Source organism: Rhinolophus sinicus, chromosome 5 (genome assembly GCF_057876585.1).
Source record: "Rhinolophus sinicus isolate RSI-liver-muscle chromosome 5, RSI-T2T, whole genome shotgun sequence".
In the NCBI taxonomy this organism is placed as follows: Eukaryota; Metazoa; Chordata; class Mammalia; order Chiroptera; family Rhinolophidae; genus Rhinolophus; species Rhinolophus sinicus.
Window position 1 is genome coordinate 40,068,757 of NC_142505.1, and position 24,049 is coordinate 40,092,805.

General features: G+C 50.2%; 2 long non-coding RNA genes across 3 annotated transcripts in view; one reads left to right on the forward strand and one right to left on the reverse strand.

The window, feature by feature from the left end:
- Positions 1-17,966, forward strand: part of LOC109455175 (uncharacterized) — a 54,627-nt gene extending 36,661 nt beyond the window's left edge. The window contains exons 4-5 of the long non-coding RNA XR_016021294.1: positions 9,254-13,962; positions 17,189-17,966. This is a non-coding gene — a long non-coding RNA (uncharacterized LOC109455175). The remainder of the gene's footprint in view (positions 1-9,253; positions 13,963-17,188) is intronic.
- LOC109455182 (uncharacterized) lies at positions 1,288-23,721 on the reverse strand. Of its 2 annotated transcripts, none has more exons than XR_016021296.1 (3): positions 22,046-23,721; positions 21,400-21,511; positions 1,288-1,596 (listed from the first exon to the last, which is right to left on the reverse strand). It is a non-coding gene; the product is annotated as an uncharacterized LOC109455182 (long non-coding RNA). The 2 variants fall into 2 exon arrangements; XR_016021295.1 differs by lacking the exon at positions 1,288-1,596 and adding an exon at positions 19,715-20,378.
- Positions 23,722-24,049: the final 328 nt, after the last annotated feature.

Genomic DNA, 24,049 nt, shown 5'->3' on the forward strand with positions numbered 1-24,049 from the left:
AACAGCATAGTGATTAAACATTTACACCCCTCAGAGCGGGATAACCCCACCAAGTCTACTACCCATCTGACACTGTATATAGCTATTACAATACCATTATCTATATTCCCTATAGTGTACCTTACATCCTGTGACAATATATGTTTTAAATTATAGTTGACGATCAATATTATTTTATACTAATAGGTTTTGCATCTTGATGGTGGCATTTACTACATGGGAATACGCATTGGTCAAAACTCATCAGAGTATAAACTGAAAAGGGATCTGTTAGGGGCTGAATTGTGTCCCTCCCCCAAGTTCATATGTCGCAGTCCTAACCCTCAGTACCTCAGAGTGTGACGGTATTTGGAGGTAGGGCCTTAAAAGAGGTGATTAAGTTAAAGGGAAGCCTGAATAGACATTCTTCCAAAGAAGACATGCAGACAGCCAACAGGTACATGAAAGGTGCTCAGCATCACGAATCATCAGGGAAATGCAAATCAAAACCATAATGAGATACCAACTTACCCCTGTTAGGATGGCTCTTATCAAAAACACAAGAAATAAATGTCAGCAAGGATGTGGAGAAAGGGGAACCCGTGTGCACCGTCGGTGGGAATGTAAATTGGTGCAGCCACTGTGGAAAACTGTGATGGTTCCTCAAAAAATTAAAAATAGAACTACCATATGATTCAGCAATGCTGCTTCAGGACATATATCCAAAGGAAATGAAATCACTATCTTAAAAAGACAACTGTACCCACAAGTTCACTGCAGCATTATTCACAATAGCCAAGATGTAGAAACAACCAAAGTGTCTGCTTAGGATGGATAAAGAAAATATGGTATAAATATGTGGAATATTATTCAGACATAAAAAAAAGAAGGAAATCCTGCTGTTTGTGACAACCTGCTTGGACCTTGAGAGTATTAGGCTAAATGTAACAAGTCAGACAGAGAAAGACAAACACTGTATGATCTCACTTAGATGTGGAATTTTTAAAAGTTGGACTCGTAGAACCAGAGAGAACAGCGGTTGCCAGGGGCTGGGGGGTGGGGAGAGTATGTGGAAATGTTGATCACACATACAAACTTTCCACAGGAGATGAATAAGTCTGAGGATCTCCCATACAGCATGATGACTATAGTTAGAGCCTTGAAATTTGCTAAGAGAGTAGATCTTAAGTGTTCTCCCCACAAAAAAATAAAAAGGTATCTATGTGAGGTGATAGATGCGGTAACTAACTTTATTGTGGTTATCATTACACAATATATACATGTATCAAATCATGACATTGTGCGCCTTAAGTTTATACAATTTTATTTGTCAATTATACCTAAATAAAGACGGGGGGAGAATCAAAATGAGGTCATACGGATGGGCCCTAATCCAGTAGGACTGATGACCTTATAAGAGATTAGGACACAGACACACACACAGAGCAATGAGCATGTGCGGACACAGGGAGAAGATGGCCGCTATGCAAGCCAAGCAGAGAGGCCTCAGAAGAAACCCTGCTGGAACCCTGATCTTGGACTCCAGCCTCCGGAACTGTGAGACAATAAATTTCTGTTGTTTCAGTCACCCGGTTGGTGGTCCTCGTTATGGCAGCCCTGGAAAACGAATACAGGGCACATTTCACTGTCTATAAATCATACTTATATAAAATAAAACAAAGAACAATTTAAAAACAAGCAAGGTTAGGTGATAACTGGATTGCACGTAACTCCTTGGGGCTGGTGTGTCCCAGCAGTCTGCCCTGGTCTTAGCTAGCCCCCCATAAATGCAGTAACTAAGTGCTAACTGAGGTCATGGCTGCTACCTCATGTATTAACTGATCATTGGGGGTGAGCCCCTCCTTCCTCCAGGAGATTCTAGAAGTGTTAAAAGCTTCTCCAGGGAAAGCAGAAAGTAAGTGGTGTTTGCCAGGGTCTGGGGGCGGAGGAAATGGGGAATTAGTATTTAATAGGGCCAGTTTCCATTTTACAAGATGAAAAGGATTATGCGTATGGATGGTGGTGATGGGTGCACATTACGAATGTGTTTCGTTCCACTGAACAGTATACTTAAAAACAGTAAAGATAGGGAGCGTTTTCTCATTCCACTGAAACTTTGCTTCCCGGAAATTGTAGTCCGTTTGGCTCAAATAAACTCTTATAAGCTTAAAACAAAACAAAACAGTTAAAATGGCAAATTTTATGTTATGTGTATTTTACCACAATTTTAAAAACTGGGGGGGGCGGGGGGACCAGCTTCTCTAGCCCAGGGTAATACTTATTACGTGCCAGACTAAATGTGCAATAATGGTGGAATGACAGGCAGCGGGGCAGTGATTTTCACACCCCATGAGGTGGTGATTTTCACTCTCATTTTACAGGTGGGGTTTCCAAGACTCAGGGAGGGGATGTGACTTGCCCAGTCACTCAGTGACCATTCCAGGGTCCCAGTGAAAGGTGCTATTGACACAGGGGCAGGTGGGCAGGTCGTGTTTCCGTGGAGTCATTAGTTCTCTGGGGCAGTGCCCAACCTTTCAGAGGAGGTAAATTCCTTTACAACCTACCTTTGTCCAGCTCTCAGAGGCTTAAGGCAGGTGTTATCCTTCAGGCCTGTGGGGTTTCTTCCCTTAGCCTGGAGGCTCCAGGCAGACACTGACCCCACGGAAGCCAGGGAAATGTGTCTAAGTGACACATGCACTGGCCTGAAAGCCTGGAAGGTGGGCTGCACCGTCCCATTCTCTGGACGGGGGAGCTGCTTAGTACCTGGAAGCCCAGGAAGTAGCCCCGGTGGATGGGGCTAAAGTCACATCCCTGAGACCCACGGGGATGTGGCCAGGATGGAAAAGGCTGTGGTGACATGGTCAGGGTGACCTGCCACAACCTGGTTGTGGCCTCGGGGACATCGCCTCTGCCTCTCTGCACTTCTTTCTCCTTATTTCATTTCATGTCTTCTAGGCAGCCTGCGCCGACACCAGCAGGCCAGGGGCCCCTCTGGGTTCCACACTCACCTTAGCTGCATCCGGACCTCCCTCCCTCAAACTGAGAGGCTTCCCTTTAAGTACCCAACATCGGCCCATGTAGACACCGAGTGGGGCGCTGGATAGTGAGGTGGGCAAACACAGATGCTAGAGTCACGCTTGGATTTAACTCCCAGATCACCCACCTACCAGCCTGTGACCTGGGCAAATCACCTCATCTCTAAGAGCCTCAGTTTCCACCTCTGTCAAATGGGGTCACTGGGGACTGTCTTCGCAGAGGCCCTGTGCTGGGTGGGTCTCCCTTCCCTCAGGAATCCCATGCATAAGGGGAAGGCGGACCGGAAAGGGCCAGGCCCGGGGGTGAGGCTTGGCTGGGGAGAATCCAAGAAGGCTTCAGGGAGGAGGAGACCCCGTGAGCAGAGCTTTGAAGAATGAGTGTGGGAATAATCATACTAAGAATTATTATAATGATAGTAATGGCAGGCATTTCTTGAGGACATACTCTGTGCCAGGCACTCTTCTGAGAGCTTTTTACGTATTAACTCATTTAATCCTCAAAATAACTCTTGAATGAAGTCACTCTCCTTAGCCCTATTTTACAGATGAGGAAACTGAGGCACAGAGAAGCCACCTAACTTACCCAAGTAGGAATTTGCCAAGCAGGGCATAGCAAGCAAAGGAACAGTTTGGACATAGGTGCAGAGGCAGGAAAGCCTGGGGAGGCGGTGGCAGGCTGGCACAGTAATGGCTCCCCATGAATCACACCTCCCTGTATTTTGCCCTTGTGTAGCCCCCTCCCACACTGACTCTGGGCTTAGCCATGTGATTTGCTTTAGCCAATGGGACATCAGCAAATGTGAAATAAGCAGAGGTTTAGAAAGTGCTTGCATACTGGAGTTTGTTCTGGAAAGCTGCATCTGATGGAGAAGCCCGAGCTAGCCTGCTGGAGACGTGTGGCTTAGCCAACAGACACTAGCCCAGACCTAAGGGGTGCCATCTTCCACTATGTGACCCCAAGGTGTGTGCAGCTGCCTCAGTGAGCCCCAATAAAACCAGCAGAAGTGTCCAGCTTAACCCAGACCAGATGACAGGGCTAAGAAAATGGTTGCTATTTTAAGCCACTGTTTTGGGATGTATTTGATGCATCAATAGATCATTGAGACAAACCTCCAAGTGTCTGGTGCCTAAATCGAAAGAGACGGGCGATATTGTGCAATGTTACACAGCAGATAACTAACTGTATGCTGTCCTATCCTGAGGAGCATCATGGGAAGAAAAGACTGAAAGGGAAAATTCTGAGGCTCTGGTTTGCTGACATCTGCAGCCCTGTGAGGAAGTATCAGAGGTTCACACCCCACTTTGAATTCTGAACCCCCAAAATGATCCTAGCCTTCCACCCTCACTGCCTCTTTCCATAACGCCCAACTACCATCGAAGGCTGTCAGCTCACCCATTCATCCAGCACCTGGCATGAGGCCAGGCACACGGAAAGTGCTTTCTAAATAGTTGTTAAATGATCAAGGATGCATGTGTCTTCATGTCCCCACCTTGTACTCTGAGCCACTATGGAAACACTACAGAGTGCGTCCTTCTCCCTAGAATGGATGGAGTGTTCATCTCCTTCTTGGACTGACTTGGGTGTCTATTCCCCCCTCCCAGGTTAGATAACATCTGAATCTCCCCTTGGAATGAGTGGTCTGTCTGCCTCCCCCCTTAGATTAGGTGGAGTGTCCACCTCTTCCCTTAGACCGGATAGAGTTAACCCACCTCCCCTTTTGGACTGGGAGCTCCTTGAGGGCAGGGCGCCCACCTCGTCCATCCCTATGGCCCCACACCCAACACAAGACCTGGCCCTGAGGGTCTGTCAGATGGAGCCTCTGTTTCCAGTGTCCTGTCTCATGCCTGGAGTCTGTAGGGGATAGTCAGAAAGCGGGACAGACCCTTAGTCCACTTTTCATTTTTACTAGTTTCCTCTTCCTAGTTCTTCCTGTCTCCCCAACAGGTTTCTCGTCCCCATTTCACAGAATATGAAACGGAAGGGATAAAGAACATGATCAAATTCATGACAGGGAGTGGGGGTGAAGCCAGGACTCATACTCAGGTCTGTCTGGCTCAGTCCCAGTACTGCTGACAACCACACCAACTGCCGCTGTGCAGGAGGGTCTTGGGAGCCTGTGCTGTGTGCTGCGGTCCTGTGTGAGGCTAATCTCAGTCTTGAGATGCTGCCCTGGAGAGCCCTTCTGGGAAGGCTGTGCTCCTGGGCAGGGTCTCTGAGGAACACTTGAGGAGGGCTGGAGGAAATGGTGCCAGGACCACAGGGACTCACTGGCCTTGCAAAGAGCACAGGGAGTGACACACCCCTGGCTGCCGGTATTGGCTCTACAGCTAACCAGCCACTTTGCCTCAATTTCCTCATCCATGCAATGGGGATAGTAATGCCCACCTGAAAGCATGGTGCTTAGTGCCTGGCACATAGCGAATGCTCAGCGAACTTGAGTTCCCCTGCCTCGTCGACTCCGTCCACCTCATCTTGGTCTCCCTTCCCCCTTATTCACATCTGCTCATCTCATTTTTTTGGTCACACGCCGGCCACAAATTTCTTTCCCCTTTGGCTTAACAAAGGCACATTGGAGTTGGCCACAAAACAGAACAAAATGCCTGCAAGGAAAAAGTACTCAGAACAAACAAGCACTTCTTCCATTCCAAGTGCCTCTAACAACACACGAGGTGGGGAACAAATGGGCAAAAATAACCACCCAGGGGCCACCCAGCCTCACTCTGACCATCGGGGTGGAGAGGGCTGGAGGCCAACCCAGGGCTCTGAAACCACCAGCCCTGCCTGTGAATCCCGGCGCTACCTTTCAGTGTCTGCATGACCTTCGGAAAGTTGTGGCACAGCTCGGTATCTCAGTTTCCCCATCTGTGAAACGTGGAGAGAAGTAGCAGTGCCCACCTGTCTGGTTATCCTCTTGTTTGCTCATCACACGTTCTGCTGAAGGGAGAGCACCTATCGTGCTGTGAGGCACAGCGGAGCTTCTTAAGAGGCAGCTGTTGGCGAACCATTGTGTGGGAAACCACGGGGGAAATGAACACTGCCATGGACTGAAAGCACCCCCATTCTGCACAGCCCTTTCATACACCGCAAGGATCATGGGCACAGTCCAAAAATCGGGAGAGCCTCACTTTGCCCTCCCCAAAGCCTGCCCAGAGCCCTGCACACAGCAGGTCCTTTGTCAATCACAGCGTTTCAGCCCTAACTCAGAGATCTTGAACTTTCTTGTGGTAGTATCTTTTAGCTTCAGCCTTTTTTCTCCAAGTGAATTCTTACAAAGCAGCCCATCGGATAAAAACAACTCAAGGTCCTGAGTCCAGTCAGCTTGGTCCTTCTCCCCCTGTCTCCAGCCACCATGGACACACCCCAGGAACCACAGCGTGTAAATCCCAGCTCAAGCCCAGGAGTGGTAACACCGGCCTGCAATGATAGTGTGCCTGCTGTATACTCTGCGCTGCCTAAGCCAGCTGTCTCCATCCCCTCCACTTCTCAATCACAGTCCGAAAATCAACCTCTTGTCATCCCATTATCCAGGCGAGAAGACTAAGGCTGAGAGAGACTAAGTTAGCCGAGCTCCCCCAGCTCATAAGGGACAGACCAATAGTCACACTGAGCCCATCAGCCCCTCAAAGGCTATGCTCCTTCTACTGCTCCACGTGAGGCGTGGAGAAACTGAGGTCCAGAGTTTCTCAATGGGGGAGAATTGACTTCCTGAGGACATACCCAAATCTGCTGAACCTGGGTCAAGGCCAGTGTGATCTTGGGGACTTCCCGGCTGGTGTGCTATGCTGTGGCCAGACACTGCCTGTGGGTCCCTCGGGGTGGGGAGAGTTTGCTGGCCAGGTTTTATAACTGTCCTGGATTCTGCCATGCAACAGATTAACATCCAGTGCAGCTGAAACGACATCCAAGTTCAGGGGTTTTCCATCATCCCCTTTTACCCTGAAATCCAGCTATGGGGCGTCCAAGGGTAGCTAGAATGGAAGGATTATCAAGTCCAACCCTACTGTTTACAGATGGGGAAACTGAGGCCCAGCCTTCCAGCCAGCAGCCATTGACCTTCCAAGGGGCAATCTCTGTCACCATTAGTTTGTGTTGTTATATGTACCAATGGTGAGGACTTCCTCCCATCCACACTAGCAGTCAAGGAAGGGGCAGCATTGATTAAGCTCTGACTTTATGCCTAGTACTGCGTTGGTATATTCTTAACTGTCGTTCCCTTCACCCTGCACAAATGCCCATTAGTAGAAGGGGAAACTGAGACTCTAAGAGAGAAGGTGACTTGCCACCTCTTCCTGACTCTAAGACTCCTCTCCCAATGCCCTCAGAACCTACAATCGAGGTAGTAATTTAAGAGAGGGGAGAGGGTAGTTTATAATCCTGGAGACACCCACTGAGAAGCCCACCCAGCAGGGCTCTCCCACACATAATATATGCCTACTGAATGCATGGTGGAATGGATGCAAGCTGGCGGTGGTGCTCTGTCGTGTTTATTGAGTAAATGAATGGATGAATGGCTCTCAGGAGGGCACAGTAAAAGGCTCCCACCCCCATCATTACAGGGAAGTCTGGAACAGTGTGCTCCCCTGCCCCCAACACCATCTTTTCTCTTTCCCTCTTCCTGTTCCTTCAGGGGAACCACCGACCCAGCTCAGTTTCTTGCTTGGAAGCAATTATCTCTGCTTCCCTCTGTCTCCTGCCTCTCAAGGCTAGTTTCCTGATTCATTCCTTCAAGGACATCTTGACAGGAATGAGTACTAATGGTCTGTCTTTGTTCCTTTTCAGGGGACAGGTTTATACTTTGAAAGGGGTAGTTTTGAGAAAATAGAATCTGAGAACCTGGTGTGTGATTTGGCAGCATTTAGGATTGGGGCTAAGCCTGGGGTTGGAGTTAGGGCTCAGTCTGTAACCAGGTCAGGGCTCAGCCTGGAGCCAGGACTATGGGTCATCCAGGGATCAAATTAGTGCTCAGTCTTTAAGCAGGATCAGGGCTCAGTCTGATCAGAGTCTCTGGTTGGAGGTCATCTAGAGATCAGGGTCAGAGCTGAGATCTCAGTCTAGAACTTGGGTTACAATTCATCTGGGTTAACGTTTGGGCTCAGAGAAGGGCTAAGAACAGTTCTGAGTATACAGTCGTGTCAGGCCTTAGTTCCTTCCATGAAGCAGGACTGTGGAGTTGTCTGTGGTTAGCGCCAGGGCTCTATCTAAGAGCAGGATGAAGCCTAAGTCTATGGCCCAAACTAGGACTCAGCCTGTGACCAAGATCAGGTGTCAGCCTGAAACCCAGTTCCATCTGTGACCAGAGTGAAGGCCCAGGTTATGACCAGGATCAGGGCTCAGCCTGTTTTCAGGGTTACAGCCTGGGCTATGACTAGAGTCAGGGCTCCGTCTACGGCCCAAAGCAGAGGTAGGTCTATAAGCAGAACTAGGGCTTTGGGGACAAATTCAGGCCTTGGGCTATAATCAGGAGCAGGGCTCAGTTTGGAGCCAGAGCCAGAGCTCAGGGCCCAGGCTATCATCAGGACCAGGGCTCAGTTTATATTTGAGGCTGTTGACAACCAGGCTATGAGTGGGATGAGGAGTCAGTCTGAGACCACGATCAGGGCTCAGCCTCTATCTGTGTTCAGAAGCTCCTCCATGGATCCCTAATGACACAAAACAGTGAACACATGGCTTCCAGAACCTTAGATTTCTCCACTAACTTGGACCCCTTGGAGCTGACTGATGTTCCTTCTATTCCTTTACAAACCTAGCTTGTTTCTAGCAGGTGCCATCCGACTACTGCCCACGTCGCCAGGGGAGCTGCCTCAGTGCCTCCACTCAGATCCTGTCTCCCACCTCCCTGCCGGGGAGACTCCTGTCTCCAGGGTTATTAAGGAGGAATCTGTGGGAAGAAGAGGGTAAACAAAACCTAGCATGAGGGGCTGGGGCAGGCACCCGGTTCTCTTGTGGCTCCACCAGCAGCAGCGCTGAGCAGGAGATGTTGACAGGAGACTTAATGAAATCCAGAGGGAGGCGCCCTGGCAGGGCCCACCTGGAAGGAGGCCTGAGATGGTAATTAAATTCATTCTGGTGTATGTCCCAACAAGCACAGAAGCAAGAACTGGTTCCAGGGCCCATTCACTCAAGGCTCCAGGAGTTTGTCATAATAACAGGGAAAAATACGTTTCGGAACTTACGTAACCCCACTGCTTGAGCCCCAAGGGTTAGGCCCTAATTGTTTTTTGTTTTTTCTTTTCCCCAGGAAATGCACATATTGCGAAGCTGTACCTGCACACCAGAGTCACCTCTGTGGGTCATATAGGGTGTGAAAGAGCACAGAACAAGAACTTGGTTCTTGTCCCCATTTCTCAGATGGGGCAAAATGAGGCTCAGGGAGCAAAAGCATCTCATTCAGAGGACAAGATCTGGATATAGGACTACCATCAAGCCCTGGATCCCAGTTATTCTGCCTCAAAACCTCTGCAGGGTGGAGACTGTGGGCAGCTAGGGAGGGGGCCAGTCCTTCTGCCTGAGACAGAGGAAAGGAAGGCTCTGGAGTGGGGCCCTCTAAGGAAGAGTGCGGGCTGGCCAGGCCAAGAAGAGGAAGAACATACCAGACAGAGGAAACAGCACATACAAAGGCACGTGCTGGGAAGACCACAGCATGATGGGAGGAAGGGGCCATCCCATTGGGCTGAGTGCCAGTGCAAAGGCAGGGTTGATAGAGGAGGTTGAGGTGGGGTGGTGAAGAGCCCCATATGCCAGGATAGCCACAGGAAGGTCTCCCATCACTTATCTCTTTTAATCCCCACAATGGCCCCATGAGCTAGATGCTTTCATTGTTCCCACTTGACAGGTGAGTAAACTGAGGCTCAGAGAATTTGAGACATCTGCCAAAAGCAACACAGCCAGAAAATGGCACAGCTGCGATTAGAACACACATATGTTGGGCTCAAAGCTGCTCCCTTAAACATGCTTCTTTTCTGCTTTACCTTCCCCTCATCCCCAACTTGCCCAACAGGATGCGGGACTATCAGGATCTCCAAGAAGGAGGAGGAGAGATGGGACCACTCACCCAGGAGCAGGGCAGCAGCGGGGAGCCAGGTTCTGACCTGGAGACAGCAGCCTCTGCACTGCTGTCTTCAGGGTGAGGAACAGAGGGGTGTTGGGGGCAGAGGAGGGCAAGACATGGTGGCAGGGGAGGGAGAATTACAGGGAAGCCAGTTCTAGCTGAATTAGGCGTTTCTTGGACAGGAAGTGAGCATCCCCTCCTGGGAGGTGTGTAGGCAGGAGAGAGACAGGAGTCAGGGAAAGGCATTCCTGGATTGGGTTCCTCCCAAATCTGTACATCTGAGTTCTCAGGAGTGCCCACTTCTGCAAAATGCCATTCTAGGCCATTGGCAATTGAGAAGTGTCAGCAAATGAAGCTCGTAGAGGAGGCAAGGCCTACCCGAGGGATCTGTTTGCTTCCAGAGCATTTCCCTCTTCAGATGTTTCTAGCACCTTGAAAACAGCCTCCAAACAACCTGAAGAAAAAGTTCTTAGTGTGCAGAGACCTCTCTGGAGGGTCCTGTCTCTCTCCTGACTAGGAGGCAACAGACACAGTAGCACAGAGAGGGGGAGCGACTGACAGGGTATCACACAGCATGGTCCAGGTGGGCCTCCTGTAGAAGGGATATGGCCAGGCTCCATCCTCAGGGCAAAGCCCTCCAATGTGGGTCAGAGGGTCCTTGACATCATCCTTAATCAGGAATGAGAGTGTTTGTTTTCAGCTAAATATTTCCCCAACCGCAGACGAGACGCGGACGGGACTGTACATTCCAGACTCCTGGCAGCTTGGGAAACTGTACTTTGGGTCCTGCCCGGTCACTTCACCTCTTCCTCATGGCTGGCTGCCCACCCCTAAGCCCTGGGGTCCGGCTACCAACTTGGATGAGAACCCCGCTTGTGGCCAAAGGTGCTCGTCACATCCCATCACTTCTCCTTTCCCCTCCCTCCAGGCTCCCCTGTTCCCTCCGCATACATCTCGTCTCCACAGATGTTAACCTGGGTCGTGGGAATTTTCCCAGACAGAGTGAGGACAAGCATTTCAGCCCAGAGGCATGACGACAGTGTGGCCTCTTTGGAGAAGGGCCTGTGTGCTCTGTGGCTAAAGCGCAAGGCTCCTGCCCAGCAAGGGGTGGGTGATGAGACAGAAGGGTAGGCATGGGCTAACCTGACAAATGCCCAGAGTACTCAGGACCTGTTTTCCTTGAAGCTATAGGGAGCCATGGCAGTTGAGCAGGAGAGCACCAGGGTCAGAAATGTGTCCCTGAAGGCTCCCTCAGGAAGGGGGCGGGGCATCAGTGAGCAATGCACTAGACAGGTAAGAGTGTGAATGTCAGGAGATGAAGGAGTAAGCTGGAGTGAGGGCCTGGGCCAAATGTGATACTGAGGACGGGACCAGCTAAGCACTTCCAAAAGAAAAAAAGACAGGGCCAGGTAATGGATTGGTTGGTTGTGAGGCTGACAGATGTGGATATTAGGGCCCCCATTTTACACTAGAGGAAGCTGAGGCTTAGAAAGAAGTGACTTGCCCAAGGTCACTTGTCTAGGGACTGATGGAGCAGCACCACGGACTCCAAATCCAGGGCCATTTCTCTCTACTGCAGCCCTCTCAGTAGAGTTCACTGCCTTTGACACCTGTAGCTGGGATTTCTGAGGTGATTCACAGCCCCGGCCAGGGCCCTGGTCAGAAACGGCATGTTTTCACGCCCATTCTCTCTCCCAAGGCCCTCATTCCTACCAGCCCTGCGATAAGCCCCACTCCCCTGCATAGTCTTTTTCTCCCCCTCCACAAAAGGATGGGGCCCATTTCAGGAAGTTCAGGGATCAACCTCCTTTCCTGCTTTCATCCAACCTAAACACCCTTCCCTCTCCAGCTCCTGCCACTGTCCTTCTTTGTTTAGGCCCCTTCATTTCTCACCTACAGGACTGAGCAGCTTTCGCCCCATCACATCCACCCCTATGCACGCTACCATCTTTGTGACCCCAAACTGTTTGATGTCCCCAAATAGAGCACACACTTTCACACGGCCATAACTTTGTATTTGCCATTCTCTCTGCCTAGTTCACACTTCCGGTGGACTGCTATTTATCCCCTGATACCCAACTGAAAACCACTTTCTCAGGGTTGCCCTGACAGACTGCTGCAGACAGAAACAGTCTCTCTCTTCTCCAAACCCTGGCGTGGCTGCTTGTTTGTCCGCCCCACCACCTGGAAGGGCCTAGGGGTCAGAGGGCCTGTCTCCTCTTTGCTTCCCCAGCACTCAGAACAAGGCCAGGCACACAGCAGATATTCAATAACTGCTGATTAGGAAGGGAGATGAATGAAGAAACAAGCGAATCAAGGAATGACTAACGCTCACAACCCCAGAACACACAGTCAAAGATAGGTTTTAAAGCCTGACAGACCAAGGCCAAATTCCAGGTCTGCCTCTTGCCAGCTGGGTGGCTAGGGTCTTCAGCCCCCACAACCTCAGTTTCCTCCTCTATAGAGTGTTGGCAATCATCCTTAGCGTGCGGCCTGAAGAGCAAGTTTGGTAACACACTGATAACAAACAGAGCACCGTGGAGTGCTTGAGCGTGAGCTTGGTGAAGCCAGCTGGCCTGGGTTCAAATCATGACCCTGCCAGCTGTGTGAGTTTGGACAAATTACTTGACGGCTCTGTGCCTCAGTTTCCCCACCTGTAAAATGGAGGCTAATAGTGCTGACATCATAGGGTGATTTTAAGGATCAAATAAGAAAATGCATATAACATGCTTAGAACACAATGTAGCAACTAGTAAGCACCAGATACACACGTGTTTCATGAAGTTTACATAAAGGGCCTAACACATGGTGTGTGTTTGCACAGCATCCTGCTCTCCCACCTCCTCTACCTCCATCCTGGGGCCCCGGGAGGGTGCTGCAGAGACACGCTGTGGGGACAGAGCCCCAGAAAGCAGTTTCCAGGCTCTCAGCCTCACATAGAAAGCTGCTGGCTCAGGTAGTAAATGGCCATCAACTGTGATTGGATGGCCATCAGCTGTGGCTAGTTGGGCGTCAGCTGTAACCAGTGAGCCATTGGCCACTATATAACTGCTGTGGCTACGCTAGCGGAAAAAAATGGGGGCTAGCAAGAAGATGGTGGCTGGGCTGGCAAGCGTGGATTGCAGTTAGGATGGCGGGTTGCAGACAGTGTGGATCCAGCCTCCAGTGAGACTATAGTGCCACCAGCGAGAATATACTAGTATGACTCCCCTTCCTATGGTTCCGTGGGTGTTTCTTTTTGGCCTCACCATGTCCTGTGTTCTTGTGTGGGGAGCGGGACCAGAGACCCTGTAGGCCGCCCCGCACGACAAGTGGGGCAGTGAGCAGGGTCCCCTGCATAACACACGCCCAGGGGCAGAGGAGCTTCTGATGAGCTGTCATGGTTATGACCTCTCTCTGCGGAAACAGCAGTGGGCCAAACACCACAGGAGCCCCTGTTCTCCCACACAGACATCGAATTAACGGCCCACTGCAACAATAACGGCCTTTGTTTCAGTGCCTTCCATGGAGGAGGACAATATAAAGCAAGTCACACTGCGTGGAGACTTCAACTGAAGTGGGTTCAGCCTCTGAGCTCTGCTCCAGAAGCACCTTTTCAACACGCTCCTTTTAAGTACCAAGTAAAAGTGTTCCCTTCCACTCGGCAAGAGGAATATTGCTGTCAGCATGACTGTTTTAGTTGCTGGGGTTTTTTTTGTTGTTGTTTTTTGTTTTGTTTTGGTTTTGAGCTCTAAGTACTAGGCAATTTGCCCAAATTATATGATTTAATCCCTTTTGCAGAGTGACGAGAATGTCATTCCCAGTGGAAGGAGACTGAGGCTCAGAGAGATTGCCCAACAAGCCCACGGTCACCCAGTGTGGAAGCAATCAGGAGTTGACCCCACCTGTGTGACTCCAAGGTAGTGCTTTTACCACCTGTTTCTCAGTGTTAGCTACATGTTGGAATCAACTGAAGTGCTTTGAAAATGTTGATTCTGGTGTGGGCCTGGGTGTCAGATTTTATAACGCTCCCCAGGAGACCTGCCAGGCAGCCAGGTTGGTAGGACAAGTCCAGGGGACAGAGGAGCACGCCCAGGGGAGACACATTCCACGACAGAGATGTAATCCATGCAGCTCTAATCCTTGCCCCCCACAAGGATGGAGTGACCATCTGTGCCTTGCTGAGCCAACTCCCCCCCAGCTCCCCAGGGACAATTTAATCATTAAAGACCAGACCCCAGCCAAAATCAGGCTCGGAACCTCCAGAAAGCTGCAACTCCACAAGGAGTCAGCAAGGAGGCAGCAGGTCTTCAGGCAGAATTTTTTCTAGGAGTCCCTCCTGGCTCCAGACCATCGCTGATTTGCCCCCCTTCTGACCTGGGCCCCTGCCTCCTCTCACAGCTCAGCGTAAACCCAGCTTTTAGACCTTTTATTAGCAGTGGGATCATTGCTTCTTGGGAATTCAGTTTGTCCGGACTTTGGCTCAGACCCAATCATTGTGACATTCCAGTGAAATGTCTCTGAGCCTGCATCCTCCCTCCAAAAGCTCCTCTCAGATCCACAAATGCCAGTCCTGTTTGCTCATCCACCTTCCCAGAGGATGGCGGATTCCACAGCCCTGAAAAGATAATGGTTTCTAATCCTGGCTCTGCCACTTCCAAACTGAATGGCCTTAGGCTTGTCACTTAACTTCTCTGAGTCTCACTTTCCTCATCTGTAAAATAGGTACATACTGCATAGTCATACAAAGGCCACCGAGATTTAGTGAGAGACTGGCAGGCAGGAGACACTCAGTAGTGACCGTTGTTATTATTACCTGGATTGTAATTAAGGAAGGGATAGTGAGTAGCCCAGAGTCCCACAGCCTGCACTGCAGGCCTCTGGGATTCACACTCTATATGGCCCACATCTCTGACCCCAAGTCATTGTCCTGCTGTCAGAGACTGATATGGGTCAGAGGCTGGCACACCTACTGGTGCACGCCCCAGCTCCCCTCCGCCCAGGCCAACATCCACACTGGCTTTAACAATTAATAAAATGAGCCTGAGCCCTGACTGCTACCACCCCTCATGCCCACCTCTAAAGTTCTCTCACTTCACCCCCACTGCCCCTAGCTTCATCTAGACCCCCACTGGTACACATTTCCTCACTCCCATCCTGCAGCCAAGCTCAGCCCCTCAAATGAATTCTCCACCCAGCTGAAGCCACGTAGATCATTTTAAAACACTGTGATCATCTGGCCACAAACTTCTATGGCTCCCTAATCCCTCCATCTCAGCCAGCCTCCTGGCCACAGCCATCCTTTTCATCACCCCGGGTCTCCACTATATGTTCCACCCACCCTCTACCTCTTGGCGCTGCCCGGATGTGCCATGCTCTCGCTTCTGAGCGTTTGCACATGCTATTTCTGTTGGGATACTCTTTCCCTCTCTGCTGACCAGCTCCTGTTCAGCCTTCAGCTCAAGTGTCTGGGGCCTTGGATTGTTTCTATGTGGGTCTCCAGAGATCCCTTCTGCTGCTTCACAGCATGGTGGCTGGATTCCAAGAGTGATCGTCTCAAAAGAACTAGATGGAAGATGCAGTACCTTTATGACCTAGCACCGGAAGTCACACAGCATCGTTCTGTCTTTGTCCCAGGCCCACCTAGACTCAAGGGGAGAGAAAATGTGTACCTTCCTTTTCAAAGAGAGGAGTGTCCAAGTCACGTCATAAGATGAGCCCACACAATGGGAGATGTGGCCATTCTTAGAAAACAAAATGCCACGGAAGGGGCAGGTCAATGTAAGAACTACAGGAGCACAGAGGCTGGGGACACTCAGCATGGGTGCCGCTGTCCGTGACCCTCCCTGCTTATAGCTAGTGCTTTGGGAGACAGTATGGCCTAAGTAGGAAAGCTCAGCTATGTCAGTCTTGTTTGTAAAATACGTGAAGCATTAGGGGAAGATTTCTGTCTGTATTTGGAACATTTACAATTGAACAGGTTTTGAATTTTAAAGCTTGAAACATTAATGATCTTGAAAATTCCCCTGTGGCGCTGACAAAGTGAGATGGGCCACAGATGATTTCAAAGAGGTTTGGGGCAGGAAAGATGAGGAGATTTTCCAGGTAGAAAAGGACCTGCCTGGCATCCACCCTTCCAACCATGGGAAAGGTCTGGAATGTTCTGGGGAGATGTTCTGATGGGATCTGGCGTGTGCACATTCCATGCAGAGTCTACGGAGCAGAACTGCAGGGTCAGGACGAGAGTGCTGGTGTGGGCAGAACTAACCCAGATTTCCCATCTTCCTTTTCTTACCCTGGGCCCAGCTTCCTCTGTCCTCTTACCAGTTGCCTCCAAATAATTAAGATTTCCAGATTGTGAGGAACCCTGCAGACCCCATGGTTTAGCCCTTGATCCCCTATATTAGCTATTATATCTGTGGGGACCCCCACTGACTGTCAGGACTTCAGTTGTGCCATGAGGATCTTCCCCGGCCTCCAGGGTCGATGCCTGCTCTGTCTCCTTGGCCAAGAAAAGCCAAGATGTAGGACCTGGAGAATGTCCCCTCACCTCCCTGAGCCACTCAGAATAGCAAACTCTTAGCTGCTAGTCCCATGGGGCAGATAGGGAATCACAACGCAAAGTGCTTCACAGAGGAACTGTAACGGGTTATATAGGATTCATTCAGTGTTAATAATAATGACACCTTTCCCCAAGTTACAGCAAGGGTGTGGAAAGGGAAAGCAGATTAGGATCAGAAAGCATGACGTGAGCTCTTTTGCTTCCAGGTGTGAATGAACCGTTCCCAGCATTTATGGAGTGCCTACTACAGGCTAGGCCTCAGGCAGCACCGTGGACACAATGCCTGCCCTAGAAGGCTCACTAGCTGGACTGTTCCAGAAATGGGAGATGTCTAAGCAGAGACCTGAAAGATGAAAAAGAATTAGCCAGGTGGAGTGGGAGGGGTTGCTTTCCTGATAGAGGGGAAAATGCGAGGGCCCAGGGGTGTCTGGAGCATGGAGTTTGAGCACAGAGGCAGAACTAGAGGGGAAAAATGATACGAAAAACCAAAATACTCAGCACATTAGGAAGTGGTAAGCAGTAAACAGAATAATAAAGCAGGAAAGGGACTGAGAGGGTGTTGAAATTGTTGCCATTTTAACCAGGGGGAAGACCACACAGACAAAAGGACGTTTGAGAAGAGGCCAAAGAAATGAAAGAGAGTCATGTGAGTATTTGGGGAAAGAACATTCCAGGCTGGGGAAGCAAGTGCAAAGGTCCTGAGGCAGAGACCTGTGATTGGAACAGCCAGGAAGCCAGTGCGAGTGGAGCAGAGTGAGAAGAGGAAAGGGAGTGGAAAATGAGGTCTCAGAGGTCGTGGGGGTGAGACTGTAAACGTTTTGTGGGTCACTATGAGGACTTTGGCTTTTACCCCAAGTGAGTGGGGGCTATGGAGGGGCTGCTGAACAGAGGAGAGATGAAGATTGACTTAGGGTTTAACAGGGTCCCTCTGGACCCTGTGAGAAAAAGGCTAAAAGGGCAGGCAAGGGTGGAAGCAAGAAAGAGTATGATGGCTGGATATGGCAAGAAGTGAGTAGTTTCCAGATATGTTTTGAAAGTAGAGCCAATAGAAACTGGAGGAAGAGAGAAAAGATTGACGAGGAAGAGAGGGGAAGACAGAAGAGAGCGGGAAAAAGAGAATGGCAATCCATGGTACACACACCTCTCTGTTCTCTCCTGGGTCCATGACAGACAACATTAGCTGGGACCTTTTCCCATTGATGCTAGATTGATTCTCAGACTTCTCCTCAACCCAGGGAGGGGGGTGGGAGATGAGGATAAAAGGGTTCAAATAGACGGTGATGGAACTGACTCTGGGTGATGAACACACAACATGATATCTAGATGATGTATTAGAGAACTGTACACTTGAAACCTATGTAACTTTACTAACAATTGTCATCCCAATAAACTTTAATTAAGAAAAAAAAAGAAAGAATCCCCCTCATCCCAAACCTATAAGCTGTCCTTCCTGTTCATCAAGACTGAATACTGAATGAGGTTGAAAGCAGTCGAGGCTCACACAGAGATGGAAACATTATTTGTGGGTACTATCATGTGCCTGGCACTAACTAGTTGCTTTGCTTTTCATTTACTTATTACAACTTTTAATTAACTTCCTGCTTTATGGAGATATAATTGACATATAGTTGTTTTTCAAATTCTCTCATTTCAATATTCACAACTCAAACCGTGGGGTTGGCAGCAGCATCCCCACTTCACAGATTAGGAAACAGAGGCTCTGAAAGGTCCAGAGACTCACCCAGAATTTCCCAGTTAGGAAGTTCGGCACCAGGATTCAAACACAGCAGTCACTTATTCCAACGCCACCCCACCTTCCTACTGGAGACCCCGCTCCCCATCCTGCTTAGGCCTCACCTACCACACCTGGGCTTCCTGGCCCAGCCAGGGCTCTACATTCCAACAGGCTGGTAGAGGCAGGTGTGAGCGGAGCACCCCTGGAGGCTGAGAACACTGCTTGCCAACCCCTGGGCCATCACCAGGCAAGGTGGCGTGGAGGGGTACGTGCATCAGTTTTGTGAGCCAGGTGTGGCTGGAAGCTGGCCCTTCCTGGCCCGGGGGCTGGCAGCTGAGCCTGGCCAGGTGTGTCAGTCTCTTCTCTCCTCAGACATACCTAAAAGTTCAGGGCCAAGAGCTACTAAGGAAAAGGTACAACTGAGCACACAATGCCATAATGCCTGGAGATGACACCAATTTCCAGGTGGGAGGGCTGGCCATTGCCACCTGGGCCACAGTCTCCTCCGTTGGGGCATCTTCCACATAATTAGAGAATTGGTGTGTCTGTCCTGATGTACAGTGGTCTCCGAGAGCACACTGTGACTTAGGAGGACGAAGAGGCTCACAATGCCACAGGGGGGTCCAGAGCAAGACAGCCTGCACTCAGATCCTGGCTCTGCCACTTACCTGCTGTGAGGACTTGGGCCAGTTACTTTACTTCTCTGGGCTCTTTCCAGGTAAAAAGGGAATCGCGATAGTATTCACCATCTAAGGGTTTTGTAAATATTGTGAGTGGTAATACATTGGCGTATTCAGCACAGTAGGCGCTCAGGAAGGTTGGCCATTACCACTGTCATTGTCATATTGTTCATCCCTGCGTCTGCAAGGTCCATATGGACCTGAGCAGGCGCTCAGTAAATCGGTCGAGAGACAGAGTGATAGGCAACCTGTCTGAGGTGGTACAAGAGGGCTGAGGTATGTGCTCATGTCAGCCAACACCTTGCTGTGTGACCTTGAGTAAGTCCAGTGCCCACTCTGGACCTCCATCTCCCCCTTGTTCATATACCAACATGCATGAAGGCCCTACTGGCTCTGCCGCTCTGTGACTGGACTTTTTTTGGAGGGTCGGGTGGGGGAGTACCTGCCGCAGACCCAACACAGGCCCAGGTGCTTAACATCAAATCTGAAAGGGACTTGGGACTCCTGGCCACCCAGTCTCTTGGAGGACTAACTGGGTCTTGCTGGTTAGTAGGTTTGCCCTGTACATGTCCTTCCTATGTCATAGCAGGCTGTAAGTTCCAAGAGTGAGTTGTGCTCTCTCTCTGTGCTCTGCAAAGCTTGGCCTCTTGGTACCAAGCCGGCTCCTCCTCCTCCTTCCACACTCAGCTCAGACTCCACCTCCCCAGGAAGCCTTTCTTGACCCAGCCCGTTACCTGCCTCCGCAGGCCTCCTCAGAGTCCCCTCTCAGGAGATGGTTGGGTTTGGAGTCTGTCCCCCTACCAGACAGCTCTCTTGGAGATGACCTGTTGCTGTGTCCCTGGCACTGGAGAGTGCCAGCCACAGTAGGGAAGGGGAGTCCTGGGCAGATGAATGGATGAGAGAATGAAGTAATGAGTAGAGGCCACCTGAGGCTCTCTAGCCTTGAAAGGAAAATGGATCTTTGACGCTGTCTGCCTGAAGGGGTGGGAGAGTGCTGAGAAAAGCGCAGGAACAAGGAGCCGTACAGATTGGCATCTAAAGCCTGGCTCTGCTCTGTCCTGACTGGGCTGACTGTCCCACAGTAAGCCTCAGTTTCCTCACCTGTCAAAAGTGGCCAATTCCCGCTGCCTCTCAGGCAGGCCCACAGGGAAAGTTGCTTCTCCGAGGTACTGCAGACAGTGTGGTGTGGCACTGAAGGGGCCGCACTCTGCGGATTTGGATTTCTGTTCAGTCCTGACTGAGTTGAGAGGGCTCAGCACAGGGCTAGGTATGCTGGATGCCTCTCCACCGCTTGCTGTCCTATCCCGTTAGCAAATCAAAAGCGGGTCTCTGGCTCTGAATTCTCCCAGGTAACAGCATCTAAAGAAAATGATAAAATCGTGTTCTGTCTTTATTATATTTGTTTTTCTAGTACCTTCTGCTTAGAGCAGCCGTTTCTCAGATGTGAGATGGCTTTTCCTTTTTAAATATGCTGGCCTAAGCAGTAGTGTCAGGTAGCAGCCAGGTTAAACCCAGGGACTCTGGGGTCACGTGGTCCAGGTTCAAATTCCAGCTCCACCTCTTCCTCACCATATGCTCTCAGGCAGTTCTCCTTGCCTCAGTTTCCCTATTTGTACAGTGTAAGGATGGCACTGGGACCCTGGTCTGGCCTGAGGGCTGTTATAAGGGTTGATACGTGCAAAGAGCTTAGACCTGGACCCATAGCATAGTCTAGGTTACCTTCTGCTATGAAGACGTTTTAAAAAGTGGGTCGACACAGAGCAAATGTGTTAAGTAAACCTAGTGACTGTCAGACATCATGGCCTGGGAAACTGTAGCCCAGGCCACCCGCTCCACTTCGCTCCCCAAGGCCTGCTGCTACCTGCCTGCCTCTTGGTAAGCCCCCGACAGCATGGCCTTAATCTCCAAGCTGGTAAACATGTGATCAGGTTTCCCAGCTTTGTCCTGTTACTTGGAGCACTTCTCAGATCCTGTGCCCTCTTCCCACCAGCACTGCCCACCACTCTGACTCCAAAAGTCCCAAGTTCCAGGCCCAAGTCTGGCCCTGACCTGTGCCTCAGTTTCCTCATCCATGAAATGGGCAAGGGTACCTACCTCTCACCCATGATATGGGCATAACGCTGCTCTTACTTCATCAGCTGTGATGAGAAATGGAGCTGTTGCCATCCCAGGTGTTAGTGTTGTTCACTAGCTGGCTCAAACACTTGACTGCAGGTCCCCAAAAGATTCCACTGTGCTCTGCACCATCCCCTGCTTGCTCCCACCTCTCGCTTCTTCCTCAACTGGGACCCTCACCCAGAATGTTCTTCCCATCCTTTGCTATCCACCCCTCTTCCCCACTCCTCTGAGCATCCCACAGTACAGGAACCAAGGGCCTTACCTGCCACCTGGTGGGTCAGCTGAGGCAAGGAAGCAGAGCAGAAGCCAGTCAGACCTGGGTTACTAAATGGCCTAGGAAGTCCACTGGACTCTCTGTGCCTCAGTTTCTGCACCTATAGAGGGGACAGTAACAGTAGCTGCCTCATACGGTGATCGTGGTAATTTCATAAGCTGTGTGCCTGGTTCACGGTCAGCCTGCCATGGCTGTGTCCACTGGTATTTTATGATCCGTTTGAGACTGAAATGGGAGGAAAACCTGCCTCCAATAGCGTGGTTTCTAGCACTGTGCTTGGTCTTAGCATGTATGGAGAAACGCGCCTCAGCCAGCGCTCTCCACATGCAGCTACCCTGCAGGGTGGCCGGTACCTCTCACCTGCCCCTCTCCAGGGACCATTCACTCCACCTCCACCACAGCCAGCGCCTGGCTTCCAGACCCCGTGTCCAACCAGCCCATCACCGGCTCGAAGCCTCTGATGGCTACCCTCACTCACTCCTGGCACTCTCCTGCTGCCCCCCGCTGGTTCTCTGGTCAGGCCCCGGAGAGGTGTGATTTCCCAGTTATGCGTCATGCTTCCCTGGCAGGGCCTCCAGCCTAGAGGCCCCTTGAGCCAGCCCCGTCACATCCCCTGCTGAAATCTTACTCATACCTCAAGGCCTGCAGCTTGCCACCTTCCTGGACAGAGCTGGTGCTCAGGGTCGGCCAGGCCTGTGTTTGAATCACGGCTTCCATCACTTATTTGCTGCCTGATCTGGGCCAAGTCACCTTTCCTCTCAGAGCTTCAGTTTCCCTTTCTGGAAAACAGGGTCATGTGGAGATTGAGGGTAACATAACTTATTGAAAGGTTTCAGTGCTCCTGGAATCCAGCCAAGCATTTCCCAGCAGGATTTCATTTTCTCTTCCTAACTAGGCTAACGTTTATGAGCAATGACTGCGCCAAACGCTTAATGTGTGTTCACTCATTTAATCCTCAAAACAATGCTGTAGGAGAAGGGCTGGCATTACCCCCATTTTACGTATGGGGAAACTAAGGCCCAGGATGGTGAAGCGACCAGCCCAAGGTCATACCCTAACAAATGACAGAGCTGCATAGTCTGCGCCAGAACGTATGTACTTAGCCACTTGGTGATATAATCTCTAAATATACCCATTTCAGAAGAAGACACTGAGACCCGGAGAGGAAAAGTGACTTGTCCAAGTGCACGTAGCTAGGACACAGCAGAACTGAATCCAAGGTAGGATCGTGCCAAACCCCATACTTATCCTGTGCCGAGCACAGGACCAGGCACATTGCAGATCTTCTGTGGAGCGGCTTGAATGGGGCTCCTGCTGACTAAGAGGAGATCACTCACTGTCCCTGGGAATCTGCAGGTTCCCTTTTGGGGCCCCTGAGCCTTTTTGCCTGGGGTGGAAGTGAATTGTGAGCAAAGATAACTCTCTTACCTACCTGGGAGCTTCTCATTCATCTATCCACCTACCCACCCACCCATTTACCATCCACTTATTCATCATCATCCATCCATCCTTCCATCTAAACACCCACCCCCCTATCTATCCATCTATCTACCCATCCTCCATCCACCTATTCACCCATGCACCCACACATCCATCCATCACCTATCCATTCATCCATCCTTCCATCTTTCCATCCATTCACAAATCCATCCATTTACCCATCACTCCATGCTTCCATCCATTCACCCATCTCTTTATCCATCTATTCTTCCTTCCTTCCTTTCTTCCTTCATCCATCCTTCCATCCATCTGTCCAGCCAACCAGCGAGCCAGCCAACACCTCTTCTGTGCTAGGCCTTGTGCTGGGCTGGGCTGAGGATTTGTGTGAATTGTCTCCAGTCCCTAATATTCAGGACTCAGTCCCCAGTAAAGGAGACAGGCTTACAATTCAATAAGATATAATGTGACAAATGCTTTGTAACTGAGGCAGCTGGAGGGACGACAATACGCCAGAGAAAGAGGAGGACTCTTCTTAAGGATCAAAGAAGACTTCCTTTGAAGGGCTCCTCTATTAGTCAGGGATCTCCAAAGAAACAGAACCAAAGAAAGTATATAGACAGAAAGAGATTTATTTCAAGTAATTGGCTCACATGATTATGAAAACTGGCAAGTCTGAAATTTGAACTTCAACTGATATTGAAGTTCAAGTCTGAAAAACATTTGCTGCAGAATTTCCTCTTGCTCAGACGTGGCTGGTCTTTTTGTTCTGTTCAGGCCTTCAACTGATTGGATGAGGCCCTCCTACAATAGGGAGAGCGATCTGCTTTACTCAAAGTCCACCAATTTAAATGTTACTCTCATCCAAAAACACTCTGACAGAAACATTTAGAATAATGTTTGACCATATAGTTTGGCACTATGGCCCAGCCAAGTGGACACATAAAATTAACCATCATAGCATCTTACGTGAGGAGAAACAGGGGTTCACGGCATTCTAGGCAGTGAAAACAATCGTTGCATTGGTCCAGAGGTGGGATGTGGCTTTGGGACAGTGGGAAGTCCATTAAGGATAGAGGATATGGGCAGGAAGGGGGCAGCAAGCAGGGAACATTTGCTGAATTCTGATTTCTCAGGCAGATTTGGGGAAAATGGGGTGGTTCACAGCGGACATTATCCCTCTGTTCCCCTTTCCCAAATC